This window comes from Neofelis nebulosa, chromosome 4 (genome assembly GCF_028018385.1).
Source record: "Neofelis nebulosa isolate mNeoNeb1 chromosome 4, mNeoNeb1.pri, whole genome shotgun sequence".
In the NCBI taxonomy this organism is placed as follows: domain Eukaryota; kingdom Metazoa; phylum Chordata; class Mammalia; order Carnivora; family Felidae; genus Neofelis; species Neofelis nebulosa.
In genome coordinates this window covers 164,271,533-164,291,682 of record NC_080785.1, presented here as the reverse complement: position 1 = coordinate 164,291,682, position 20,150 = coordinate 164,271,533, and the positions used below count along the sequence as shown (strand labels likewise).

At 49.7% G+C, this 20,150-nt stretch overlaps 1 protein-coding gene across 1 annotated transcript in view; it reads left to right on the top strand.

Annotated features, from left to right (window-relative positions):
- The first annotated feature begins 8,752 nt into the window (after positions 1-8,752).
- Positions 8,753-20,150, top strand: part of ELAVL1 (ELAV like RNA binding protein 1) — a 39,318-nt gene continuing 27,920 nt past the window's right edge. The window contains exon 1 of the mRNA XM_058728182.1: positions 8,753-8,876. The gene's annotated coding sequence lies outside the window, so the exon portion shown is untranslated. The remainder of the gene's footprint in view (positions 8,877-20,150) is intronic.

Sequence of the window (20,150 nt, the reverse complement as noted above, 5' to 3'; positions counted from 1 at the left end):
TAAAGACAAGATCAGGGAAGCCAGTCTGGTGGTTTCTTAAAAAGTTAAACATAGCGTTACCATGTGACCCAGCCATTCCACTGCTGGCTGTATACCCAAGAGCGTGGAAACCATGTTCGTAGGGGCACCTGGGTGGCTCAGTTGCTTAAGCATCTGACTTGATTTCGGCTCAGATCTCGACCCTATGGTTCATGGGATCGAGCCTTGCACTGGGCTCTGTGCTGACGGCATGGAGCCTGTTTGGGGTTCTCTCGCTGCCCCTCCTTCCCTCTCTTTCAAAATAAATAAGTAATAAAATATATACATATGTATATATATATACACACACACACACATATATTCACATATCTCGTGGTTCGTGGGTTTGAGCCCTGTGTCAGGCTCTGTGATGACAGCTCAGAGCCTGAAGCCTGCTTCAGATTCTGTGTCTTGCTCTCTCTCTGCCCCTCCCCTGCTAGTGCTCTCTCTCCAAAAATAAACATTAAAATTTTTTTAAAATAAATAAATGTTAAGAAATATTAAAGAAATAAAAGAGGGGTGCCTGGGTGGCTCGGTCGGTTAAGCGTTTGGCTTCGGCTCAGGTCATGATCTCACAGCTCACGAGTTTGAGGCCCGCGTTGGGCTCTGTGCTGACAGCTCGGAGCCTGGAGCCTGCTTCGGATTCTGTGTCTCCCTCTCTCTCTGCCCTTAACCTACTCACATTCTCTCTCTCAAAAATAAACAAACATTTAAAAAAAAAAAAAAAGAAAAGAAACATTCACAAAAATCACTACAGAAAACCCAACAAATACATGTGAAACATTTACAGGCAAAGCGAGAGACCTTGTTTGGCACAGAAAGGAAAAATCAGAAATCTTAAAAATGAAAAACAAAAGTGAGAGTGGCTACTCAAGTCACTGTAGAAACGCGGGTGACCGAGTGCACACACCTGGAAGTGAAAGCGATCGCTATGGGCGATACTCCAGGACAGGAGGGGAGGCCAGGCCACTCCGTGACCCCGGGAGCCAGAGCTACAGGGCCTTTCCTAGCCTTTGACCTGATGAGAGATAAAGCGTCCAGTGCTGTTCTGTCAGTGGAATGCTTACAGGTCAGTCAGATGCAGAGAGATCGTTCTGGAAAACAAAACTTGCCAAGCTCGTCCAGGTCAGCGACCCACGTTATCTCAGGTGGTGGCGGTTGAGGAGTCGCGGTTTTCAGACGAGAAGCGGGGCGTGCTGCTCTTTGGGGCGTTAACGGCGCCACGTGCTCTGCCCAGTGCCCGCTCCCCTTGTGTCCCTGAGCAGGTGCTGCCACCTGCCTTTCACTAAGAAGCAAACAGAGGCGCAGGGAAGTTACTAGCACAGTGGTTCCTGAAAGACAGCCCCGCATCTCTTTGCCTGCTCCAGGGACGGGCCTTCCAGGTCAGAAATGTGCGCAAATGGGAACCACAGGGGACCGACATCCAGAAGGAGCCTTGGCTACCTGGTTTTCCAATTCTGAAATGATCAGGGACCTGAGCTCCAAACCGTTGCTCACCTGAAAATAAATGCTGCTGCCTGAGAAGAAATACAGCTTATTTCTTTACACAACTGACCTACTCAGGACTCGAGATGGAATCAGACCGGAGTTGGGGCTGTGAAGTGCGTGAGTGCCAGAAGGTTCTCTGGGCTTGTCCAGGCCTGCCCGGCCTCTGTTCTCAGAACAAATATCTGCTTTGGTGCCTCGGCTCTGGGAGCTGACCAGTGAACGGCTCACTGGACAGCGACACCCATTTCTTATGGCACCAAAATAGCCCCCACCCACTTTGGGAACCCTGTAAATGGTTCAGATGTCACAGCTTCTGATGCGGACAGCACAGAGCCTGCTTAGGATTCTCTGTCTCTCTCCCTCCCTCCCTCCCTCTCTCTCTCTCTCAAAATAAACGTACATACAAACATACACTTCTCTTTGGCTACAAGACAAACTCTTTTACCTGCTCACTGCCTACGGCAGGTGTACTGGTTCCTTGAGGCTGCTGTCACAAATGACTGCAATCTTGGTGGCTTGAAACAACACACATTTATTCTCCTACGGTCCTAGAGGTCAGAAGTCTGACATCAGTCTTGCCAGACTAAAATCAGGGTGCCAGCAGGGCTGCGGCCCTTCTGGAAGTGCTAGGAGGAAATCTGTTTCTGGCCTTTTCTAGCCTCTAGGGGCTGCCTGCATTCTGTGCCTCAAGGCGCCTCCTCTACCTTCAAAGCCAGCAACGGGATCACCGAACGCTGACCTCTGCTTCTGTCATCACATCTTCTCTGACTCTGATTCTCCTCCCCGCCTCTTGTAAGATCCTTGTGATTACATGTCCCATGCAGATCATCCACAATAATCTCCCCCTCTCTAGATCCTTAATACCATCTGCAAAGTCCCCTTTGCCAGGTAAGGTCACACAGTCATAGGTGCCAAGAGATTAGGACATGGACATCTTTGGGGGCTGTTATTCTGTCCACCATAAGAGAATTCACATACTTTTTCTGAAGAGGGCCCAACAGTAAATACTGTGGGCTTTGGGGGCCATCTGGCCTCCATTACCAGGACTGGCTACACAATTTTCAGGGCCCAGTGCAAGATAAAAAGGAGGGGACCCTTATTCGTGTGTTATTAAGAATTTTAAAACAGTGGGGTGCCTGGGTGGCTCAGTCAGTTAAGTGTCCGACTCTTGATTTTGGCTCAGGTCATGATCCCATGGTTCACGGGTTTGAGCCCTGCGTCGGGCTCTGTGCTGACAGCTCGGAGCCTGGAGCCCGCTTTGGATTCTCTGTCTCCCTCGCTCCCTTTGGCCCTCCCCCGCTCATGCTCTCTCACTCTCAAAAAATAAGCATTAAAAAAAAAAGAATTTTAACACGGGGACAGAGGTGCAGAGCCCTATGAGATTATACAGTTCGCACAGCCGTGACGCAGGCCCTGCCTGAGCAAATTTGCTTCTGTTATGGCCAGAAAGCAGCCATGGGCCACATGCAGACGACAGGCGTCGTTGTGTCACTATCAAACCTGATGGCGACACGCAAACTGTGATTTCCTCGTGTCACAAGATGCTATTCTGCTTTTGCTTCTGGTTTTGTTTAAGTCGGCTCCACGTCCAACGTGGGGCCTGAACCCACGACCCTGAGACGAAGACTCACATGCTCCACCGACTGAGCCAGCAGGGACCTCCTCTTTTGTTATCTTTTCAACCACTTAAAAATGGAAGCATCATTTTTACGTACAGGCCGACAAAACCAGGTGTAGGCTGAACTGAGCTATAATCTGCCAGCTTCTGGCCCACGGGATAAAATCCCATCTCTGCCTGACTCGCCAGGGCCCTCCGAAGCTGGAGACTGACATCTAGTCCCACCTCACAATCTGCATCCAGCACTCCTGACGGTTCCCGTTCCCTAACAGATCCCCCAAGACAGATCGTGCCTTCGTGCCCTCGGGCCCCTCCATCCAGAAGCCCCAAGTCCCACATGCTCCCACTGTGCTCCAGCTTGGACGCTGCCCTCCACGAGGTGGCTCTGTGCCTATCCCGTCACCCTGGCTGGACTTACATGTCTGTGTGTCCTCCTCTCCTTCAGGGAGTGATGTGTTCAAGTGTGGGGGTGCAGGCTAAGTTATCTTTGGGTCTCCTGACCTCACGGGCCCTCCGAACTTAAAGTGACACCAAGAAGAATCTAGAACTTTGGTAGCTAGAGTGTACTCAGATTCCAACCCCTAAAAACCAAAACTATGCTTCTTACCTAAACCAAAAACCAAACAAACAAAACCCCAGAGCAAGAATTTCCTACCTTAAATTCAGACCAAGAAAATAAAGATCTCTGATACCAAGCTGACCCGGGTTCCAATCCTGACTGTCCTTGTGAGACATGTGCCTTTGGACAAGTCACGTCCCTTGCACTTCAGACTGAGTCTCGATTCGCCACGGCTCACCAGGCCGTGTGACTTGCCCCTTCCAGCCCATGAGTCTCCTCTCCTGCCCCTGTCTCCACCACTGGCCTTTTCTCAGTTCCTAAGTGTGCCAGGTTCCCACCTGCCTCAGGGCCTTTGCACTTGCCGTTCTTGCTGCCTGAAACATTCTGTCCCTGTTTGCCTGGTGACCTACCCTTCCTGCCTCAGCTGCAACCCCACTGATCTGGAAAGTCTTCCCTGGTCACTCCAAAATGAAGTCAGGCTCTCCTGCTACATGCTTTGCTGGCACTCTGAACCTCTGCAGACTGTAATTATTTTGAAATTTTGTAATGATAGTCATTGTGTGATTTCTCATCACTGTTAACAAGAATAGGATTTAATAAGTACTTCATGCCACACTCTGTTCCAAAGGGTCTAAAAGTGGGTGATTTCATTTAATTCTCCCAGTGCCTTCACAAAGTATTATAATCACCCCCATTTCACAGAAGTTGAAGCTCAGAGATGTTAAATAACTTACCCAAGGTTGCACACCCAGTCGATGTTGGAGTTGACCTCTTACGCCTGTACCCACAGGTTGACTGGGACTTCCGTGAGGGCAGATCCCTGTTCTAGCATAGTCACTGTTGTATCCCCAGGGCTGAGCACCTACACCGGGTACACTGTGGGTGATTAAAAAGTATCGATGACCTAAGGGGCACCTTAGTGGCTCAGCCGGTTGAGCATCCGACTCTTGATTTTGGCTCAGGTCATGATCTCTGCTGACCATGTGGAGCCTGTTTGGGATTCTCTCTCTCCCTCTCTCTGTGCCCCTACCCTGCTCTCTCTCTCTCTCTCTCTCTCTCTCTCAAAATAAATAAAATAAACTTAAAAAAAAAAAACTTTCGATGACCTAAAAGAAACAACACCCCAGTAGCAATGAACATTCCAAGTGCCCAGATCTTGGTTTCTTTTTATCTTATTTTTATTTTTTATTTCTTTAACGTTTATTTTTGAGAGAGAGAGAGACAGAGTGAAAGCAGGGGAAGAGCAGAGAGAGGGAGACAGAATCGGAAGCAGGCTCCAGGCCTTGAGCTGTCAGCACAGAGCCCAATGTGGGGCTCGAACCCACAGACTGTGAGATCATGACCTGATCTGAAGTCGGACGCCCAATTGACTGAGCCACCCAGGTGCCCCCAGATCTTGGTTTCTAACACTACTCTCTAATAAAAGGAACCAGGCTGGGAGAAATGACTGATTCTAGGACTGGGGCAGGAAATATGTGAGATAAACCCGAGGCAGCCTGTAGCACCAGAGAGTAAGGAAGTGCTCCCAAGAAAACCAAAAAACCCCAAACCAAATACACAGACGGGAATGTGTCGAGGAACCACAGGAGCCAACTGAAAGCACCCTCAATGGCCAAAGCTGGAATAATTCAAATAAAATAAAGTAGTATTGGGGTATAGCCCAGAGAATAAAATAAATATCTAGAGATCACACTGATATAATCACATAATGCATAAGCTGGGGGCGCCTGGGTGGCTCAGTCGGTTGAGTGTCTGACTTCGGCTCAGGTCACGATCTCACAGTTCGTGAGTTCGAGCCCCGCATCAGGCTCTGTGCTGACAGCTCGGAGCACGGAGCCTGTTTCGGATTCTGTGTCTCCCTGTCTCTCTGCCCCTCCCCCATTCACACTCTGTTTCTCTCTCAAAAATAATAAATACACATTAAAAACGTAATGAATAAGCTGACAAATCAGGGAGAGAAGAGAAATCTCCCATGCAGAATTCCACAGAATTTACATAGATACCTCATTTAAGGAAGGGAATGTACCTCTTCGCTCTTTAGGTATGTGCTGTACACAGTGACTTTCTTCCAAAGTATACAGTACAGAGAGGGAGGGGGAAGTAACTTTAGAGTGGACAAACCTGACAAATGCTACCTTGGCCCACGATCAAGGCCAACACAGAACACAATGGAAGTATATACCTTTAATGGGGTGTGATGAGAGTTACACCTTACATCTGTGGTCTTCCTCCCCACAAACCCCATCCCAGTCTTACCACAAGGAAAACACCAGATAAATTCCGACAGGGGAGCATTCTACAATACCTGATCAGTCCTTCTCAAAATCATCAAAAACAAGGAAAGTCTGAGAATCTGCCATAGCCAAGAGGAGCCTAAAGAAACAGGGTCCCTGGGTGGCTCAGTCGGTTGAGCGACCGACTTCGGCTCGGGTCATGATCTCACGGTTTGTGAGTTCGAGCCCCGCGTCGGGCTCTGTGCTGACAGCTGGGAGCCTGGAGCCTGCTTCGGATTCTGGGTCTCCCTGTCTCTCTGCCCCTCCCCACTCATGCTCTGTCTCAGAAATAAACTTTAAAAAAAAAATTAAAAAAAAAAAAAAAGCAGGGCATCTCAGTGAATAGGATCATAAAAGTTCTCATTGCAACAGCAACAAGATATTTGTAATTACGGGTGTTAACTAATTGTAGTAATTATCTTATGTTATACACATACACCAAATCGTTATGCTGCACATCTAACACTAATAGTGTTACACATCAGTTATAACTCCAAAAAAAGGAAGGAAAAAAAAAAAACAAAAAACAGAGTACCAGGACAACCAAAAGTAATGTGTCATCCTGCATGGGATTCTGGACGTTAAGTAAAAAACAAGGAAATCTAGTAAACTATGAACTTTAGTTGACATGTATCCCTATGGCTTCGTCAATCCTAACAAATGCATCGTGCTAATGAAAGATGTTACTAACAGGAGAAGCTGGGTGTGGGGAAAACGGTAACTCTGTACTTCCAAATATTTCCATAAATCTCAAACTGTTCCAAAAGACAAAGTCTATTCATGAGAATGATAACAAGGCATAGATGAATAAATGAAGGATTTCATTCTTCACCATGGTGACAATGATTAAAACTCCCATCTCGGGGCGCCTGGGTGACTCAGTCAGTTAAGCATCCGACTTCAGCTCAGGTCGTGAGCTCACGGTGTGTGGGTTCGAGCCCCGCTTCGGGCTCTGTGCTGACAGCTCAGAGCCTGGAGCCTGCTTCAGATTCTGGGTCTTCCTCTCTCTCTGTCCCTCCCCTGCTCGTGCTCTGTCTCTGTCTGTCTCTCTCTCAAAACCAAATAAATGTTGGGGTGCCTGGGTGGCTCAGTCGGTTGAGCGGCCGACTTCGGCTCAGGTCACGATCTCGCGGTCTGTGGGTTCGAGCCCCGCGTCAGGCTCTGTGCCGACAGCTCGGAGCCTGGAGCCTGTTTCCGATTCTGTGTCTCCCTCTCTCTGACCCTCCCCTGTTCATGCTCTGTCTCTCTCTGTCTCAAAAATAAATAAACGTTAAAAAAAAAATTAAAAAAAAAAAACAACTAAATGTTAAAAAAAAAAATTAAAAAACAAACCAAAAAACTCCCATCTCACAGAGCTTTTGTGAGGATTACACAGAAGAATGCACATGAAGATTCAGCACCAGATTCAGAGGATACGCCACCACATTCTACGAAATCTATGCCATCCGCTAGAGGAGCCACAAGCTCTATGTCACTAAATTAATTTCTTGATTATGGTACTAAATTTAAATTAAGTAAAAATGAAGAATGTTAAAAATTCAATGCTGTGGTGGCACCAGCCACACGTCAAGTGCCCAAAAGTCACCTGGAGCTGGTGGCTACCAAATGAGCGGTGATAAAGAACATGCCCATCACTGCAGGAAGTTCTCCAAATAAGGCACTAAACAACGAATGGCACAATTACTTGCTCAATTCCTGCCATCCCTCCGCACGTGCCATCTTCTCAACCTTCCCCACCTCCCTCTTTCAAAGCGCAACCCCCACATTCCCCATACTCCCCTTCTCCAATGTACTTCTTCTTCTTCTTACCTCTTTCCACCACTTGATGCGGAATCCGCTTCATTTCTTTTCTGTCTCCCCAGCTAGCATTGCAGGGTCCAATGCAGGAGCCACGTGGTTGCTGAGCTCTTGAAACGTAGCCAGTCGAACCTGAGATGGGCCCTACGTGTAAGACATACAAGATTTCAGAGAGGTGTGGGGAAAAAGAAAAAAAGAATGTAAAAGACCTCTTAAGTTTGTATATTGATCACACGTAGAAGGAACACCTTACACACACTGAAATAAAACACATCGTTAAAAGTAACTGTTTTTAACTTTTCTTTCCCCTAACAGAGCTACTAGAAAATTTAAATCACGCCCCTGGCTAACATTTGGGGCTAGCATTTTTGTCGGTTCGCTGCCCATACAAGTGACTGGCGTATAGTAGACACTCAATAAAACTTTAATGACTAACTGCTGAGCTGGGCCTCTGGGAACCCGCTAGCTCCAGTAGTCAACGCTGAATTAAGGCTGACCACGTCCCATGCTCCACCTCCTCACCATACCAGATAAGGAAACTGAGGCCCGGAGAAGTGACGTCAGTCCCTTCCCAACGGCACGTAGTGCGGAAACGTCGGGGTCGGGATTCGAACCCGGGTCCGGTCCCCACAGCCATGGCGCGCTGACCATTACTACCTGGCGGGGCGGCGGCGGGAAAGACAGGCGCGGGTCACACAGCATGCGCTCCACAAGGGGCGCGGCTCTTCGGCCACCGCCTTCCGCCGGCCTCCGTGGGCTGGGCCCCAGCCGGCCCCCACCGCGGCCATCGCCGGCCACCCGCGTCTCCGCCGGCCGCCGAGCCCTTCGCAGGCGGCGCCAGCCGGAAGTCCCGCCTCCGCCGCGCGCCCCTGGGCGCCGAGACAGGCACGCCGGCCAATGAGAAGCGCACCGTGGAGGACGCCGGCCAATGGGCGCGCGCGCCGGGGGGGCGTGTCCGGGCCGCGGGCCGGAGCGGGTCGTGCGCGCTGAGGAGGAGCCGCCGCCGCCGTCGCCGTCGCCGCTGCCGCCGCCGCCGCTACCGAGGCCGAGCGGAGCCGTTAGCGCCGCGCCGCCGCCGCCCGCCCGCCCCGGAGCAGCCCCGGGCCCGCCCGCCCGAGTCCAGGTGAGGCGGGGGCCTTCGGCGGCCCTCGACGGGGTAGGCCGCGGCAGGCCTGAGCTCGCCTGGCCCGGCCGCGGGCGCCCGCGGGCCTGCACCGGCCGAGGCCCAGGCCGCACCGGGCCGGGAGGGGACGCGCGCGGGCCGCGGCGGGCGGGCGGGGGCCGGCCGGTGTGGGCGCCGGCGACAGGCCCCGGGCCGGATTCCTCAGCCGCCGCGAGGGGCGGGCGAAGGGGACACGGCGTGGGCACGCGCCTAGCGGCCGGGCTCCGCGGCCGGGGCCCTAGTAGTCCTGGGAGCCGGGGAGCCGGGGGCGGGAGAGAGAAGCCAGAGGCGAGGGAGTGGGGTGAGCGCCTTCAGCGCGCAGAGGTCACGGCCCACAGGCTCGCTCCCGGGGGAAATCCTACAGATTCTTTTGTGGTCGTTGTCAGAGGATCGCGGTCGAGCGGAGATCCTTTTAGAAGTGTGCATACCCTTCAGGATGTATGGGAACCCTAGGGGGAAAAAAATACATTTTTTGAACGCCATCTCTAACAAAGCTGTTTTTGGGGCGTGGGACGTTGGGATTTGTAAAATGTGTGTGTGTGTGTGTGTGTGTGTGTGTGTGTGTGTTGAAAACACAACCTGCACGCATTTGAACAATGGGGGATGGATGCTCTTCCTTTTCCGGCCTCCTCTGATGCTCGGCTTCTGGGTTTTGATACCTACTGTGTGCAGGGAAGGTGGAGAAGAACTTTTGCTTGTGCTGTCCCTGGAGGGACAGAGCCCCCACCCCCACCCCCCGCCCCTTAGCAGAAGTGTGCACATAGGATCCATATGGCCATTGCTCCAGAAGTGGGAAAATGAGAAAGATGATCCGACCACAGTAGGGTTTCTCAACCTGGGCACTAACATTTTAGGTCTATCACGCTTGGTTTGGCAAGGGGAGGGCTGTCCTTTGCGTTGTAGGATGGACGTTGTAGTATTTATTGACTAGCATTCCATCAGATGCCAGCAGCATCTCCCCCTCCCCCCCACCCCGCCCCCACCCCCAGTGCTGAAGATCAAAAATGTCTTCAGACGTTGCCAAAAGTATCACACACACGAAAACCACCACGGGACTAAATGATCTTTTATTAAAAGTTCCTCCAGCCACAACGCTGATGCCTTGGTATCCAGGGCTCCTAAGACCTTGTACAAATTCAACTGTGGGAACCTTAGTTTTCTTATCTGTAAAATGGGGTGGAAAAATTGCTGTGTGGATTTGAGAGTGTGGGAAGCTCCTAGCAATGGCCTGAGTGTGGGAAACACTGAATAGGTAAAGTTTAAATAATCGCCAGTGTTTAGTGAGGATTTGCTATGTGCCTGTCACTTCACAGAGCTTTATCCCCAGGCCCTTGAGATGGGTGCTGGCGTACTTTACATCTTCAGGACAAACAAACCGAGGCTTAGATGGGTCACTTGTTTTGACCAGGCTTGCACAGTAGGGTAGCTGAAGCAGGATTTGAACTCAGGTCCTCAGACTCAAAGTCCTTACTCCTAACTACAGAGTTAGTTATTGCCTTTATGATCACAAGTGGCCAGGAGAATTCCGTCCAGTTGTCATTGAGCATCTTCTGTGTGTAAAGTGTTGTGTTGGGATCTGTTAACAAAATTTTGTGACCTCAAGGACCACAAAGAGGCTGAGATATAGGAATACCTCAGAATGTGGAAATAAATAATGTTTATGTTGAAGCACTGGTTTTGAGGAGGCAGAGTTTCAGTCTAGGTGTGCTGCCTGTGAGGTCATGGTGCAGCAAGTGGAAAACGAGAGAATTGTGAAAACACTGGCTTTTTGCCGCTCGCTTATTGCTTCTCTTGTTCCCCACTTCCCATTTGCATGTTTTCATACTCCAGCAAAAGTTGTCTTTTTTTACTGCAGATCTGATCGTGTCACTCCTGATTAAGTTTTTGGGTGGAATAAATTTTAATTTTTTTAACCTCTGTAGGTGACTTTAAAGCTAAAGTTTGGGATCCCAGGTCTTGCACATTTTAACCCTCCCTTCCTTTTGCATTTCACCTGCACCTAGACTGGAACCTCTGACCCTCTCTGCCTGTTGTCCCCACTGCCTGCCACGTCCCAGTTCTCCTCCACCTAGAGATCCTTTCCTCATGCTCTGTGGCCCCACTCAGAGCTCACTCACCATTTGAAGCCTCCTCTGATTGCTACTCTCCTTCTCCTCCCCTCTCCCCCGCCAGAATCAACTGTTCCTCGCTTGTGTCCCCATCCCATTCAATGGAGTCAAATGTTGAATGGTGAGGGAAGTGCAGTTGCTGCCTTTTGCCCCTAGGTGGCAATAGTGAGGCAGCGAGGCTGACCGGAGCCTGTAAGTCAGGGGAAGACCAGAGGAGAGCAGCCTGCAGAAGGGAAGTGAGTCTTGCTCCCCTCCTTTAACCAACTCTCCCCGCTCCACTGCTAGGCTCTGGGAGGCAGTGGTGATTACAGTGTGTGGGCACATTGTTTCAGTTATATACTGACTGGTGTGGAAGCACAGGAAAGGAGACTGTTAACCTAGGCTTTGGTGTGCAAAGGAGATCACAGAATGCTTCCTGGAGGAGGTGGAGTGGGGCGGGGAGAGGGGTTAGCCAGGTACAGACCACAGGGAACAGCTTTGCACGATACAGGAACAGCATCTGCAAAGGCACGGGAGTGGGAACCTCTTGGTTTGTTCAGGGAACCACGTGGAGTCTGGTAATTCGGGGGCAAGCAAAGTGAAGTAAGCAGGGCACGAGGACTCGTGCGGCCGCTGTGCAGAGGGGTTGGATGTTGTCCTGTAGGCCAGCCATGGATGATTTTAGGCCATAAAGTGAAGAAGTCAGATCTGTTCACAGTTGGAAGAGTCGGAGGGGGATAATGCTGAAGGCCAGCACACCAGTCAGGAGGTGATCACTTCCCTCTATGTGGGAGAAGCTGTGAATGTGGCCCAGAGCTGTAGTGGTAGGGAAAGAGGGGGGATGGGTTTGAGACATGGCTGGGTATGTAAGAGACACAGGACTCAGTGGGTGTTTAGATGTGGGACGTGAGTGAGCAAGAGAGGACAGCAGTGGACGATTCTGGGTCTCTCCCTGAGTGACAAGTAGAAGGATAGTGGTCAGTAAGAGAAACAGCGAAGGCAAGAGGAGTGGTTGGGAATGTGGACGTAGACAGGAAAGTGCCACTGGAATAGAACGCACGTACATGGACATGCTGCGAAACAGGAAGGGGCAGAAGGTGTTGTCCGTATGTGTCCGTACGTGTCCGTACGTGCTGGGGGGGGGGGTCTCACTTTTATGATAACTGTCCATCCCCACTTGACCCCGGGCCTCTGGGTCCCTTGGCCAAGTCAGTGGTCGTACTTTTGTAGATTCCAGACACAAGACGCAACTGTTTGCTCATTGTCTGGGGAACAGGGAGAAGGGGAAGAAATTGCCTCCTTGAGGAAATTCTCACCTGAGTTGGGGAGAAAAGACCTTTATAGATGTAGAAGATGAGGTAGCAACCAAGAGAAGCAGCGGGTCGTGACAGCATTGAGACCGTTGAGAGAGATGGTTGTCTGCTGCTTGGTTCTTGTGTTTGATGAAAGAGCTGCTGTCCATACTGGTTGTTGTGATCAGAGAGGCGTGGGCAGGAGTTTTCAGGCGCAGCCAACAGCCCCGGGTGAGTGAAAGGAGAGCACAAAGAGGTCCGGAAGCCTGAGCGGACTGGTTTGGGCAGGCAGAGGGGTCGAGAAGGTGAACTCGGAGATGAATCTAGAAAAGTATGTCCGGATCAGGTGGTAGAGGGTTTCTGGACACAGTCAAGAGGTGATCTTGGAAGTTTGTGTTTCTGGGGGAAACTCCAGGATGGACGGACTGGTCAAGAGGCTTTTGTGGTACGAGGTGGTGGGTAATGGCCTGAATTTGGGGGCTGGGATGGGTTCTGTTCCTTTATCTTATATACCCCGTACCTTGCTCTTTGGCTGGCACACGTTCGGCACTCTGTGTATACTTGGGAGAAGGAGGGCCAGAAGGGGGCTCGGGAGTGACTGGATCCAGCAGCCCACCAAAAACGACATCTCTACTGGAGGAAAGACATCTCTACAAAGGAAGGAAACAGTCCAGGATGATCCAGTGGCAAGACTGATGTCACCATGAACAGAAGTAGGGAGACAGGAGGTGGAGGAGTGATTTGGACGGAAAAGACCTGATTGGGTTTAGAGAGATTGGGTTTGAAATAATCATGTGGCAGGGAGACCACTTGGGAGTCTGTCTAGGCAAGAGATAACAGGGACCTGAACAAAAACGATGGCAGAGAGATGGGGGAGAGGGCGACATATCGCTGATGTGCATCTGGCAGAACTTGGTGCCTACTTAGGTATGGGGGACAGAGAGAGGTGGCTTGGGAGATACATGTGTCCTGCCACCAGAGGAAGTAATTCAGGGGAGGAGGAGGTTTGAAGAGGGGGGCAAGGATCAGAGGAGAGGGTTTAAAGGTGTCTGCGGTTGGGCACAACGAGGTCAGGGAGGCGCGTGTTCCTCTTGATTTTGTTAATGAAGTAGGAGTAAGGAGATGGGGTCAGAATAAGATTGATATCTCTATTGGGCAGATTGAGAGGCGAGCTGACCCATAAGCTTGCACGTGCGGTTGATGGTGAGGGAGCATAGACCACCAACCAGGTCTTCCACATGTGTGGGGCTGTAGTCGTGAGCTCTGTGACTTCCCTGGAGTCCCGGCCCATTAGAAATGGCATCAGAGGTTTGGATCACTTCCAGGATCCCAGGGGCAAAGAGGCAGAGTGCTCCTCAGTGGACCTGGAGGCGGTGAAGTGGCCACTTGCCGAGCACCAGGAAGCGTGCCAGGCGCTGTGAAGCAGGCGGCAACATCCCCGTTTTGCAGACAAGGAGACTGAGGCTCCAGGAAAGGAAGTGCCATACTCCACGGTCGTGTAGCTGATTAACAGTAGGGTTAGTGCCGGAGCTCAGGTCTGTCAGACTCCGCAGGCCAGTCCTTCCTGCCGTGCCGTGTTGCTTTGCAGTTCTGCATGAGAGCCCTGGAGTGGCCTGGACCAGCCAGAAAGAAGCTGGAAACTCTAGCAGGGCCGTGGAGCCGATCCTGTCTCCTCCGGCCTGTGGAGCACTTGGACTGGGCCAGACACCAGCCTCACCTGACCTGCTGCTTCCCGGAGCTTCTCAGCTTGGTGGATATGTAATTGCTGTCACGTAGCCTTGGCTGGCCCAGTCAGGTGGCTTGACCTGCCACGGGCTGCAGGAAGTGGCGAGTAAGGAAATGCGTACCGTGTTCACTTAAGCCCTCCCCTCACAGAGCAGTTGTAATTGGGTCAGGTGGTACGTTCACTTTTTCTCTAGCACCCCAGAGTGTTTCCTGGGTGACCTTACATTCCTGAGGCTTTTACCTTGGAGAACTCAGAGTTTTACATCTGGAAAGGACCTTAGAAATAATTGAGTCCGAGCCTCATCATGTGATGTGTGAAGTGTCAGGATTGAGCCTGAGGATCTGTTCGACTGTTCTAGTTTTGCTCTGGCTGGAGCAGTTCAGCACGCCTGCTCTGGTGCCTATAAAGTGAGACGGATTCTCACCGGGGCATGATGGGAGCTAGTCTTGCTGCTTGACCTGTGTAAGTTTTTACACACACATCTTGCCTCTGTGCACGTAGCGCTTATATGACTGATGTGAACAGTATTGCTGGAGTCACGCGGACAGCTAGGGTTGTTGAAAATAGTGCAGTGGGACTGAAGACTCTCAGAGATCATCCAAGCAGGACTTCGCCATAATGTATGCAGTTACTGGAAACGTTTCCAAATCACCAGGAATTGCTTTGCTAAACGAAGTTTCCCCTTTTATTCCCCATGATTGAGTTTGATTCTGTGGGATGGGATGGATGATCCCAGAAAAGTAAGGTACCGAATGAATGAGTAGGCTATTAATACAATTTCCACCCGCCCTTTAACATCAAGTGGCAGATACACGATTCCCAGGTGGGTCTGAGACCCAGTGTCTGTCTGTCCCCCATCACCCCCAGCCCCCCCCCCCCACACACACACACACCGTGTGTGCCTGGATGACTTATCTACAGTTTGCCAAGTAGTGTGGGTTGGGCAGGGGCCCTTAGGGGACACCACTGTAGGTTTGGGCCCCCAGGCTGTCAGCCATGATGTGGGTGAAAAGCAAATAATTAGGTGTTAGAGTGATTTGCCCATCAATAAAGGTTTGGGCTGACGGTGAACGGGCCCAGGGAACTAGGGCGACCTACTGTCCGGGGGGACTTTTCACAGATAAGCGAGGAGGTGATGGAGAGGGCAGACACTCTCTGCAAGAGGAGCAGCCAGCACAGAGACACGGCAACAAGGTCTGCAGCTTGCTGGGGAGGAAGTTGGAGCCAGGGGCCCCATCACGAAGGGCCTTATGTTTTGTCCATGGGAGGCTCTCTGGAGTGACCGTCAGAGGCCTGGCTGGCCCTGCCGCTTCTTAACAGCGGGATGACTGACCCTGAGCAAAGTCATGAATCTCCGAGCCTCAGTGAGTGGGGACACCACTGACAGGGAATGCCCAATGTGTTGACCGGGAGGAGTTCCACGTGCAGAGACCGCTGAGTGAGAGGGCACGGCCTGGTGAGCTGCGAGGTGGCCAGAAGTGGCTATGACTTGGAAGTCACTGATGGTCGGACAGAGACGAAGGCCCAGCTGTGATTGGTGCTCGCCAGTAGCGAGCTTGGGCTGGGTTAGCCATGTGGATTTGGAAGGGTCAGGGGAAGGGACCCAGAGAGCAGGGTGGGGCAGCCCTGAAGCATCGAGAAACCCTGCGTTTAGAGTTTGAGTTTCTCCACTGTTGCCGGTTGACCAAGAACTGGGCCTGCAGGGGCTACTCAGCCTCACCCAGGGTGTCAGGAGGAGTCAGGGTGCTGGGGGATAAGGTCCACTCTTTAAATCTTTTAAAATTTATCTTCCGGTTCGCTCCTTTTGTAGAGTTCTTTGAGTTTTGGCAAATGCATAGAGTCGTGTTACTACCTCCACAATCAAGACCTGGGAAAGTTGCACCCCCCCCCCACTCCCCCCACGAAGCAAAAATGCCCCCTGGTGCTCCCGCTGTGTGCTCCATGCTGCCCTTGCTCCCTGCCCCTGGCAACCACCGATCCATCCCTATGGTTTTGCCTTTTCCAGAACGGTCTCGTGTGGTATGTGGCCTTGGAGTCGGGTTTCTTTCACTCTGCGAAATGTATTTGAGATTCATTCAAGTTGCGTGGATAGGGAATGCTGTTTTATTGGTGAGCAGAACCACATTGTGCAGCCTTCCATAGTCTCGCCACTGATGGCTTGAGGGGCGTTTGAGCTGCGCCCGGTTAGGGGGTGTTGATGAATCAAGCTGCTGTAAACACTTGTGTGGGGGTTTCTGTATGAGCACAGGTTTGCATTTCTCTTGTATGATGACTAGTATAGGATTGCTTGGTCTCACGGAAAGTGTTTAACTGTCAGGCGCTGCCCGTACATTTTCCAAAGCGACTGTAACATTTTTGCATTTTCCACCAGTGATGCATGAAAATTCCCCGGTTTCTTCACATCCTCACCAGAACTTGATATTGTCTGTTTTGTTGTTGTTTGCCTGCTTTTGTTTTATTTTGTTTTAGGCATTTTAAATGGATTGGGAGTATTCTCATTCCGGATGAGTAACGGTATCTCAGTGTAGTTTAAATTTGCATTTCCCTAATAAGTAATATTAAGAAAAGATGTCAGGCATCTTTTCACATGTCTGTTTGCCATCCATATATCTCCTTTGGTGTGTTGTTTGTTCACATCTTTGTTTATCTTTAAAATTAGTTTAGTTTAGGGGTGCCTGGGTGGCTCAGTCGGTTAAGTGTCCGACTTCGGCTCAGGTCATGATCTCGCGGTTTGTGGGTTCAAGCCCCGCGTTGGGCTCTGTGCTGACAGCTCAGAGCCTGGAGCCTGCTTTGGATTCTGTGTCTCCCTCTCCTTCTGCCCCTCCCCTGCTCACACTCTGACTCTCTCTGACTTTCAATAATAGATAAACATTTAAAAAAATTTTTTTTAATTAGTTTAGGGGTGCCTGGGTGGCTCAGTCTGTTAAGCGTCCGACTTCAGCTCAGGTCATGATCTCATGGTTTGTGGGTTTGAGCCCCGCATCAGGCTCTGTGCTGACAGCTCAGAGCCTGAAGCCTGCTTCAGATTCTGTGTCTCCCTCTCTCTGCCCCTCCTCCATTCTCTCTCTCTCTCTTTCTCTCTCTCTCCCTCTCTCAAAAATAAATAAACATTTAAAAATTTGTTTTTAATTAGTTTAGTTTAATTTTTTTTACCCCTCCCTTAAAATTAGGTTGTTGTCTTGTTAAGTTTTGAGAGTTAAAAAAAAAAAGTGTATATTCTGGATACAAGTCCTTTTTCAGATACGTGATTTGCAATTATTTTCTTCCAGTCTGTAGACTGTAATTTTCCTCGCAGTGTCTTTTGCAAAGCAAAAGTTTTACATTTTGATGATACTCACTTTATCAATTTTTTAAAGTGGATTGTGCATTTGGTGTGGTGTCTAAGAAATCTTTGCCTCACCCAATGTCACAAAGATTTTCTCTTAGAAATTTTCTGTTTTTGGGGTGCCTGGGTGGCTCAGTCAGTTGAGCATCCGACTCTTGGTTTCAGCTCAGGTCATGATTTTGAGTTCATGGGTTTGAGCCCCACATTGGACTTTGCACTGACAGCGTGGAGCCTGCTTCAGATTCTTTAGATTCTGTGTCTCCCTTTCTCTCTGCGCCTCCCTTGTACACTCTCTCTCTTTCTCTCTCAAAAATAAATAAATATTAAAAAGGGAGGGGGAGGCATCTGGGTAACTCAGTTGGTTAAGCATCGGACTTTGGCTCAGGTCATGATCTCACAGTTTGTGAGTTCAAGCCCCATGTCAGGCTCTGTGCTGACATCTCAGAGCTTGGAGCCTGCTTCAGATTCTGTGTCTCCTCTCTCTGCCCCTCTCCTGCTTGCACTCTGTCTCTTTCTCTCTCTCTCAAAAATAAATAAACATAAAAAAAATTTTTTTTAAAGAGAGAGAAATTTTCTGTTTTTATATTTTAGAACAGAGGTCGGCACACTTCTTCTGTAAAGAACCAGATGGTAAATATTTTCAGCTTTTTGGGCCATATGGTCTCTGTCACAACTACTCAACTATGTCACTGTAGTGCAAAAGCAGCCACAGACAATACATAAACAAAAGAGTATAGCTATGTGCCAATAAAACTTTATTTGTAAAAACAGGTGGTGGGCCGTATTTGGTCCACAGACCATGGTTTGCCAACCACTGTTTTAGAAAGTCATCTTTTTGGGGCGCCTAGGTGGCTCAGTTGGTTTATCTCCAACTCTTAATTTCAGCTCAGGTTATGGTGTCATTCATGGTTTGTGAGATTGAGCCACACATTGGGGAGGGGGGGCGGAGGCTCTGTGCTGACAGCGCAGAGCCTCCTTGGGATTCTGTCTCCCACCCCTGCCCCTCTTTTGTGCACGCACTCTGTCAAGTAAATAAATAAACTTAAAAGAAAAAAAAGTCCTTTTTTTACCAAACAGAGAAGACACTGCACTCTGAATAATGAGAATGGGGTAATTATTGCCCAGTTCATCACTGGTGAAAGCAGGGGGAGGAAGAAGGCAGAACAGTAGGTGCCTAACTCAGAACAAAGGTGAGGAGAGGGAGAGAGAAAGGAGAAAGGAAAGAAGATAAATGTTTGAATCACCTTTTGAGCAGACTTCCTTGTGCATTTTAATTTTTCAGAGTTAACCCTTGCACTTTGGTTCAGGCTTTAGCAGACGTGGTTGGTTGGTTGGTTGGTTGGTTTTTATGCTAATCTATCTTAAAGACTTGTGGCTGCAGATGCTTTAACAGATTCGTAGAGTTTTTCATGAGTGAGTCCAGTATTGCTGGTGGTCCCATGCCTTCTACTGAAAATTGGTATTTATTTAACCATTCTCTAACTCACATTTTGATTCTGTCTACCATCGTATGAGCTATGGGATCATGGGTTCCTCACATACTTCCCTGCACGTATGTGATTATTCCTGGAGAACAGATTCCTACGGTTCTGAATCAGAGGGTAGCATTTGTATTAAAAATTTTCATAGGGGTGTACCTGGGTAGCTCAGTCAGTTAAGCGTCCGACTTCAGCTCGGCTCCTGATCTCATGGTTCGTGAGTTGAAACCCCACGTTCGGCTCTGTGCTGACAGCTCAGAGCCTGGAGCTTGCTTTGGATTCTGTCTCTCTCTCTCTCTCTCTCTCTCTCTCTGCCCCTCCCCCTGCTTGCACTCTGTCTCTCTCTTTCTCAAAAATAAATAAACATAAAAAAGTTAAAAAAAATTTTTTTTCATAGACACTGCAGGTTATCTGCCAAAAAGGTTGTACCATCATATACTTGTATCAATGGTGTGTGAGGGTGTTTTCCCCCCTGATCCTTAGTCACATTGGATTTTATCCATTCTGGGTGGTCTTCTGTCTGACTGCCAGAAGGTGGCATCTTTTTTGACATTTTCCTCATTATTCATGAATTTGAGCTCTCCATGGTTTATTAGCCATTTGAATTGCCAGCGTCTACTAGTTGTGACTCATATCCATTGTCCACTCTCTGTTAGTGATGTGTCTTTTTTCTTATGAATTTGTAGATGCTCTGAATCAAGTGGTCTCAGCCTTGGGAGTATTGACATTTGGGGCGGGACGTTTCTTGGTTGCGGGGGGCCATCCTGGGCCTTTTGAGATGTTTAACAGCATCGCTGACCTCTACCCACTAGGTGCCAGTGGCACACCACCACCTGTATTCGTGATAACCAAAAGGGTCTCTAGACCATGCCCAGTGTCCCCTGGGAGCGCCAGGTCACCCCAGCTGAGAACCACCGACCTAAATAATGTAATAGGTGTAGCACGTTTTTTCTCCAAGTCCGCTGTTTGTCTGTGTATGGTGTCTTTTGCCATACAGAAGTTCTTAATCTTATGAAGTCTGACTTTCCAGTCATTTCTTTCGATGCTAACCTATTTTATAGAGAACAGGGAGAATAGAACATTTTCAAATAAATAAAAGAAATGCTGGGAGAGTGGACTAACTTTGCACGTTGTGTGTGGTCGGAAGCAAATTAGGAAGTGGGAAGGTAGAGAAGAGCCAAATGTTTCCAGCAGGAAAAAAATAAAGTAATAAAATACAAAACACACCACACCTAACTCCTCTCTCAGTGCTGACTCAGGGGGGGAGGTGGGAGCTGTGTTCAGGTTTTTACATAACCGCAGGCGAGGCTATTTTTGAAGAAGGCTG